At 35.3% G+C, this 8,609-nt stretch overlaps 1 non-coding gene across 1 annotated transcript; it reads right to left on the bottom strand.

The window, feature by feature from the left end:
* Positions 1–7,982: 7,982 nt before the first annotated feature.
* LOC113605402 (U6 spliceosomal RNA) lies at positions 7,983–8,089 on the bottom strand. Its single transcript, XR_003427202.1, has one exon. It is a non-coding gene; the product is annotated as a U6 spliceosomal RNA (small nuclear RNA).
* Between the last annotated feature and the right edge of the window lie 520 nt (positions 8,090–8,609).

Raw genomic sequence — 8,609 nt, 5'->3', positions numbered from 1 at the left:
CAAGATAATTTTTTATTTCCCTTTAATTTCTTCTTTGACCCATTGGTTGTTCAGAAGTGTTTTTTTTTTTTCCCCCATATATGAGTAGATTTTCCAGGGTTCCTTTTGTTATTGATTTCTAGTTTCATGCCATTGTGGTAGGGAAAAAATGCTTGATTTCCGTCTTCTTAAATTTATTGAGACTTGTTTTTGTGGCCTAACATTCTCTATCCTGGAGATTGTTTTGTGTGCACTTGAGAAGAATGTGTATTCTGCTGCTGTTGGATGGAATGTTTTTTATTTATATATATATATATATAATGTTAAGTCCATTTGGTTTAAAGTAGGTTCAATTCTAACATTTCCTTGTTGATGTTCTGTCTAAATGATCTATCCATTGCTGACAGTGGGGTATTGAAGTCCCCTACTATTATTGTGTTGTTGTATTTCTCTCTTCAGATCTGTTAGTATTTGCTTGATATACTTAGGTGCTCCAATCTTGGGTGCATGTATATTTATGATTGTTATATATTATTAATGTATTAATTCCTTTATCATTATATAATGATCTTCTTTGCATCTTGTTACCATTTTTGGCCTAAGGTCTATTCTGTGTCATATAAATATGGCTATCCCTGCTTTTGTTTGGTTTCCTCTTGCGTAGAGTATCTTCTTTCATCCCATTCACTTTGTGTCTGTGTGTGTCCTTAGAGCTGAAATGAGTCTCCTGTAAGCAGCATATAGTTGAGTCTTGTTTTTATATATGCATCCTTTCTGTACCTTTTGATTGGTAAATTCAATCCATTTACATTTAGGGTGATTATTGATACATAGGACTTACTACTGCCATCTTATTGTTTGCCTTCTGTTTGTTCTGTATCTCCATTGTTTCTTTTTCCCTCTGGTAAGCTCTGTCTCCCCTTATTTTATGTTTCATAAATATATTCTAGAGTTTTGCTTTGTTGTTACTATGAGGCTTACATACACCATCTTGTAGATAAAACAGTCTATTTTGTAAAGATAGCAACTTATCTTCATTCACCTGTAAAAGCTCTACTCTTTTACTCATTCCCTTTCATACCTTTGAGATCACAATTTACCTCTTTTTATGTTGTGTAGTCATTAACAAATTATAGTACCCATAGTTATTTTTAATACTCTTTTCTTTAATCTTTATACTATAGTTAAGTGGTTAACACACCATTCTAATATAGAGTTACGGTTTTCTAATTCTGACTATCTATTTTCACCTACACCAATGTTGTGTACCTTCACATATTCTCATGCTGCCAGTTAGTCTCTTTTCATTTCAGCTTGAAGAATTTCTTTCAATATTTCTTGTGAGGCAGGTGTAGTGGTGGTGAACTTCCTCAGTTTTGGGGGGGTGTTTGGTTTTTGTTAGTTTGTTTTTTGAGAGGGGAAAGCATTTATATCTCCTTCATAACTGAAGGATAACTTTGCTGAAATTATTCTTGGCCGACAAATTTTATCTTTCAACACTTTGAATATATCATTCTACTCTCTGCCGTCCTGTAGAGTTTTAGCTGAGAGATCTACTGGTAGCCAAACAGAGATTCCTTTGTAGGTTACTTTCTTTTTTTCTCTGGCTACGTTTAAGATTCTTTACTTAGTATTGATTTTAACAGTTTCACTATAATGTGTCTTGGAGATCATTTTGCATTGAAATAATCAGGTGTTCTATTAGCTTCATGGAATTTTATGTCCAAGTCTTTCCACAGGTTTGGGAAGTTCTCACTATGATTTCTTTAAATATACTCTCTGCCCCCCTCTTCCCTCTCTTCTCCTGGATGCCGATTATCCTTATATTTGCCTTTCTGATTAAATGCAATAGATCTTGTAGGGTTTCTTCACTTTAAAAAACTCTTTCCTCTTCTAATTGAATTACTTCTATATTTCCATCCTACAAGTCATGTATCCTTTCTTCCATCTGGTCTGCCCTGTTGCTGATGCCCTCTATTGCGTTCCTCGTCTCATTCATAATTCTTCAGGTCCAGAATTTCTATTTGATTATTTTGTTTTAATTTCAGTCTCTTTGGTAAAGAACTCCTTCTGTTCATTAACGGGGATAGCTGGGCAGTCACTCACCACTTTTGTTCTCCACCTCCTCCATAGGAACGGTCACTTCTTTCCTCTTCCTCTGCTGGAGAAGTCTCCGCTGCTGCCATCAAAAGCCTAGCCCTTTGTAGTGTCACCTTGATGAGGGGGGCCACCTTGCCAAGTTCCTTCCTCTCCTCTGCATTCAAACTTGTCTCTGTCCCTCTCCAGTGGCATGCTGGACTCTACCCGTTAGGCAGGCTGGACTTCCACAAATTCTCTCTCATCCATGAGTATCTACCTAGTTATACATTCTTCAGGTTTCCTTTTTCCCAGTCATGGCAAGTGGGGTGGGGCAGCCTTGCTGACTCGCTTGAATCCTCAGCCCTTTCTAAGGTTTTGCTCTTTTTTTTATTTCCAGATGCACAGGTGGGCTAGAAACCTGCTGAGTGCCTTGGTGTAATCTGCAGAGGCACCTTTGTTCAGTCATGGATGTCTAATTAGTCTCCTTTAAAAAGGAGAAAAGAGGGGTAACTTATGCCTCTAGGAGTGATGCTGATGTTGGAATGATGTCATTCCAACAAAGAGATTCACTCTTTGTTGCATGTAGCAGTGGGTCATTATTATCATTGCTCTATAGTATTTATTGTATAAATATACAAAAAATTATTTATACATTCAACCATTGATAAACGGTCATTCATTAACCGTTGATGAACTTATTATTCCAGTTCAGAGCTATTTCAAATAGTACAATAAACATTCTTGTACATTTTGGGGTGCCCTGTGTTTGTATTTCTACTGAGTGAATACCTAGGAGTGGAAGTACTGGCTTATAAGATATGCATACATTTAGCTTTAGTGGAGACTGTCAAACATTTTTCCAAAGTGATTGTACAAATTTATACTTAATTTGCCAGCAGTGGATGAGAGTTCAGTTGCTGTACTCCCTTGCTAAGACTTGGTCACATCTGTCTTTGCTTTGGCTATTCCAGTGAAAGTGTAGTGGTGTTATATTGTCATTTTAATTTGCATTTCTTGATGATTGATGAGGCTAAATATGTTTCATATGTTTATTGGCCATTTGGCTATCCTCTTTGATCAAGTGACTGTTTAAGTGATTTGCCTGTTTTTATATTGGGTTAACTGTTTCTTAATGATTTTCAGTTCTTTGTGTATTCTAGATATGAGTCTTCTTATATGAATTACCAACATATTCAATGTTGTGCGGCTTGGGTTTTCATTCTCTTCATGGTGTCTTTTGAGGAATAGGAATTTCCTAATTTCAATGTAGTCTGAATTATTGTCTTATGATTAGCATATTCTATATTCTATTTAAGAAAACTTAGTCTACCAGAGTTGATAAAGATTATCTTCTGACTTTTTTCTAAAAGCCTTTGTTTAACTTTTGCATATATAAGTGTACAATCCACCTGGAATTTATTTGTGTAAGGTGACAATAAAGATTAATTATTCCCACTTGGATATCCCAATAACCAAATAGCACCGTTTATTAAAAAGAGCATTATTTCTACACAATACCGCACTGTCACCCCTGCCGAGCATGAGGTAGTTCTGTGGATGTGGGACGCTTTTCTAGTCTATTAAGTTTTTTATCTATTCTTATGCAAACTTCAATCTTTACAATTGGCTTGACACCTGATCGTATAATTCCTCCAGCTTCTTTTTATTAATGATCTCCTTGACTGTTTTTGACCTCTTGCATTCTTCTATGAAGTTTAAAATCAGCGTGTCAATTTATACACAAACCTACTGAAAACACCATTAATTAGAGTGGTGTTTAATCTGAAGATTAATTTGGGAAAAATTTACATCCTAACAGTTTTAATTCTTCCAATCCATGAAGATGGGGAAAAACAACTTCTCCATTTATTAAGGCTTTTGAAATTTCTTTTGGCAAAGTTTTATAGTTTTCAGTGTAGAAGTCTTGACCATTTATCATCAAATACATTCCTAGATTTGAAGTGTTTTATGCTAATATAAATTTTATCTCTTTTAGTTTAATTTTATTTGCAACTTTTTTGTTGCTGGTATATAAAAATACAATTGATTTCAATACACTGACCTTGGATCCAATAACCTGGATAATAAACATTAATTTTAGTTGTTTATCTCTAGATGTTTTTTAAGATTTTCTATGTACACAATCATATTTTCTATAAATAATGACAGTTTTATTTTGTCTTTTTCTAAACCTTATGACTTTCATTTCTTTTTATTGCCTTATTGCATTGATTAAGATCCTCATTTTTATTTTAATAGAAATAATGTTAGTAGAATCCATATAGTGCCCCCAACCTCAGGAAGAAAGTTTTCAGTAATTGACCATTAAATTGACTTCTCTTTTTGACTTGCTAGGAGTCTTTACCGTAAATCAGTATTGTGTTTTATCAAAAGTTTTTTCTCAGTTATTAAGATCATCATTTTATTTATCTCCATTTTCTGTGAATACATTGAATTATATGGACTATTAATGGTAAACTATTGCTAACATTCCTAGGATAAACTTCATTTAATTGTGATGCATTACCTATTTCATATATTACTGAATTTCATTTTCTAATATATTATTTAGATTTTTTACATATATGTTCCTGATACATGTTGGTCTGTAATTTTTCCTTTCTTATAATTTTCATAACTATTTGGCTGTCAAGGTTATGCTGACCCCATAGAAATACTGAAAAGGGTAGCTTCTTTTTCTATTTTCTGGAAGAGTATATATAAAATTGAAGTTACTACTTTCTTTACTATTTGCTAGAATTCACCAAAGACACCATCTGGGCTAGGAGTATACTTTATGGAGAGGTTTAAAGTAAAACATTTGATCTCTTTAGTGGATATACAGCATTCTGATTATTCTTTCTTTTTGTGTCAGTTTTGGTAAGTTATATTCTTCAAGGAATTTATTTCATTTAAATGGGCATAAAATTATTTATAATGTCTTTTTAAAATTAATTAATCTATTTATTTAGTTTTTGGCTGCGTTGGGTCTCCGTTGCTACATACAGGCGTTCTCTAGTTGCTGCAAGTGTGGGTTACTCTTCGTTTTTGGGCACAGGGTTCTCATTGCAGTGGCTTCTCTTGTTGCAGAGCAAGGGCTCTAGGCACGCGGGCTTCAGAAGTTGTGACATGCGGGCTCAGTTGTTGTGGCTTGTGGGCTCTAGAGTGCAGGCTCAGTAGTTGTGGCACACAGGCTTAGTTGCTCCGTGGCACGTGGGATCCTCCTGGGCCAGGGCTCGAACCCATGTCCCCTGCATTGGCAGGTGGATTCTTAACCACTGTGCCACCAGGGAAGTCCCTGCATATTTCTTTTTGTTGTTTTTCTCTTAACATTTTTGTTAATATATGGTATAAAGCAGCACTGCTTAATAGAAATGTAATGTAAGCCACGTATATGATTTTAAATGTTCTATTAGCTACACTCAGAAAGTAAAAAGAAATGAGTATTATTAATTTTAATCATATCATTTATTTAACCCAGTATCCAAAACATAGGCAGATTTTGCTTTGCATGGCTCCAACATGCATTAATTTTAGTTATCACCATTTAATTTAATAAAATTAGTCTTCCAATAACATGGTTCAAATCTCAATTGTTCTGGTATAAAAACTGTGCGTAATTGCATAAAGTACAAAATTCACTGCTATACTTTCAGTCCATGAATGACTATGGAAACAACAGGTGGACATCATTATCAGTGACCAGTCAAAGCATTTCTTTCACAGTCCACTGGTGATTGGTCAGTGCACATCTGATATTCAGTTCATGCATAGAGAGTGAAGTGTGTGATTGTCCTTGTCTCTCAGTGTTAAATCCACATGACACTTTTATAAAAATGGATAATCTAAAGAGGGAACTGGCTAATGAGGTGAGAGATCAGCAAAGACATTTTAAAAAGACATTGTTGGAAGTGAAAGCAGGTGTGATTACAAGATGAACAACTGTGTGGGGCCGTTGACACTTCTCCTGTTCAAGAGACTCTAGATGAATAGCCTCAGAAACTTAGTGAAGGTAAACTTACTGACAGAAATGAGGAATGTGGTTGTGACGAAAAGGATGCAGACGACTCAGAAGAAGTGACACCAGCAATAAAATTTCACATTAAAGAAACTTTCAGAGATATTTCATGACATTGGGAAAGCAGTGGATAAAATGCTGGGAACTGATTTCAGAAAGGAACATGATAATTCACCAAGGCTCATAAAAGATGCTCGTCCATATTACAAGTTATATAACAAGAAGGTGGCAGGCCCTGTTCAACCTACTCTTGATATGTTTATTATGAAAAAAAACCTTTTATTCTCAGAGTTCCTAATATTTTAAATTAGTGGGTACCAAATAAATTAGTTTTACCACTTTTTAAATCTGCATCCATTTATAACTGATAGAAAGAATTTTTATTGTTTGGACAAAAAATTCTAAAAGTCACATATCTCATAGCATTGTGGTCAGAAAAGATGCTTGATATGATTTCAGTTTTCTTAAATTTACTGAGGCTTGATTTATGGCTCAAGATTTGATCTATCCTGGAGAACGTTCCACGTGTACTTGAGAAGAAATTGTAATCTGCTGCTTTCGATGGAACATTCTATAAGTATCAATTAAGTCCATCTGGTCTAATGTGTCATTTAAGGCCTCTATTTCTTTATTGATTTTCTGTCTGGATGATCTGTCCCTTGGTGTAAGTGGGGTGTTAGAGTCCCCCACTATTATTATGTTACTGTTGATTTCGCCTTTTATGGTTGTTAGCATTTGCCTTACATATTTAGGTGTTCCTATGTTGGGTGAATAGATATTTACAGTTGTTGTATCTTCTTCTTGGATTGATCCCTTGATCATTATGTAGTGTCCTTCCTTGTCTCTTGTAACAGTCTTTATTTTAAAGTCTATTTTGTCTGATATGAGTATTGCTACTCCAGCTTTCTTTTGATTTCCATTTGCATGGAATATCTTTTTCCATCCCATCATTTCCAGTCTGTATGTGTCCCTAGACCTGAAGTGGGTCTCTTGGAGAGAGCATATATACAGGTCTTGTTTTTGTATCCATTCAGCCAGTCGATGTCTTTTGATTGAAGCATTTAATCCATTTTCATTTAAGGTAATTATCAATATGTATGTTCTTATTGCCATTTTCTAATTATTTTGGATTTGTTTTCGTAGGTCTTTTCTTCCTCTTTTGTTCTCTTGTGATTTGATGACTATTTTAGTGTTGTTTCTGGATGGCCTTTTCTTTTTTGTGTGTGTTTCTGTCGTAGTTTTTTGGTTTGCAGTTCCCATGAGGTTTCGATATAGCAGTCTATATACACACAAGGCTGTTTTAAGTTGCTTGTCTTTTACTTCCAAACGCATCTCCCATTTCCTGCCTTTGTATTCTCCTCTTCTCACAGTTGCTGGTTTTGATATCATATTTGTGTGTGGATGCTTTCCTACTTTTACTGTATGTTTGCCTTTATTGGTGAGCTTTCCCATTTGTCATGTCCTTGTTTCTAGTTGTGGCTTCTTTTTTTTTTTTTTTTTCTGCCTAGAGAAGTTCCTTTATCATTTGTTGTAAAGCTGGTTTGGTGGTACTGAATTCTCTTAGCTTTGCTTCTGTAAAGCTTTTGATTTCTCTGTGGAATCTGAATGAGAGCCTTGCTGGGTAGAGTATTCTTGGTTGTAGGTTTTTCCCTTTCATCACTTTAAATATACCATGCCACTCCCTTCTGGCTTGCAGAGTTTCTGCTGAAAAATCAGCTGATAACCTTATGGGAGTTCCCTTGTATATTATTTGTTGCTTTTCCCTTGTTGCTTTTAATAGTTTTTCTTTGTATTTAATATTTGTCATTTTGATTAATATGTGTCTTGGCGTGTTCCTCCTTGGGTTTATCCTGTATGGGACTCTCAGCGCTTCCTGGACTGGAGTGAGTGTTTCCTTTCTCATGCTAAATATGTGGAATGCTTCATGAATTTGCATATCATCCTTGCACAGGGCCTATGCTAATCTTCTCTGTATCATTCCAATTTTAGTATATGTGCTGCCAAAGCGAGCACTAAAGGTCACATAATAATCATAATTTCCCCCCATTGATTATTTTAACCATTTGTGTAGTTTTGGCTCTTTTATGGTTCTGCACTGTCTTGCAAAGCAAGGACTGCCTATATTATCATTTCAGCATACAATCTATGTAAGATTTTGGGATATATTGCATTCTTGTTTTCATACTAAGTCTTCAAACTACCATGATGTGTATTTTAACACTTATAGAACTGCTCAATTTAGATCCGCCACATTCCAAGTGCTCAATGGCCACATAGACTAGAGACTACAGCATTTGACAGCACAAATCTGGAGTGTCCTTTCTTTCTAAACCAGAATCGAACAGTGTTGGCATTGGTGGGAATATGAGTAGCTGACTGGAAACTTTCTGTCTAAACAAATCAAGGCTTAAGGTGGGGAACGATGCAGAATACACTTTCTCCCTCAGTGGTAGCAAAGATACTGTTGTTACTTCAGCTCCCTCTGGAGAAAATAAGCCTTGAATTATTCTCAGAGACTCACTGGAATCAGCCT

This window comes from Aethalodelphis obliquidens, unplaced genomic scaffold (genome assembly GCF_003676395.1).
Source record: "Aethalodelphis obliquidens isolate GAN/ISIS:26980383/991018 unplaced genomic scaffold, ASM367639v1 scaffold2, whole genome shotgun sequence".
Classification (NCBI taxonomy): Eukaryota; Metazoa; Chordata; class Mammalia; order Artiodactyla; family Delphinidae; genus Aethalodelphis; species Aethalodelphis obliquidens.
Note: the sequence above shows the minus strand (reverse complement) of the source record. Positions and strands in the feature narration are given on the sequence as shown.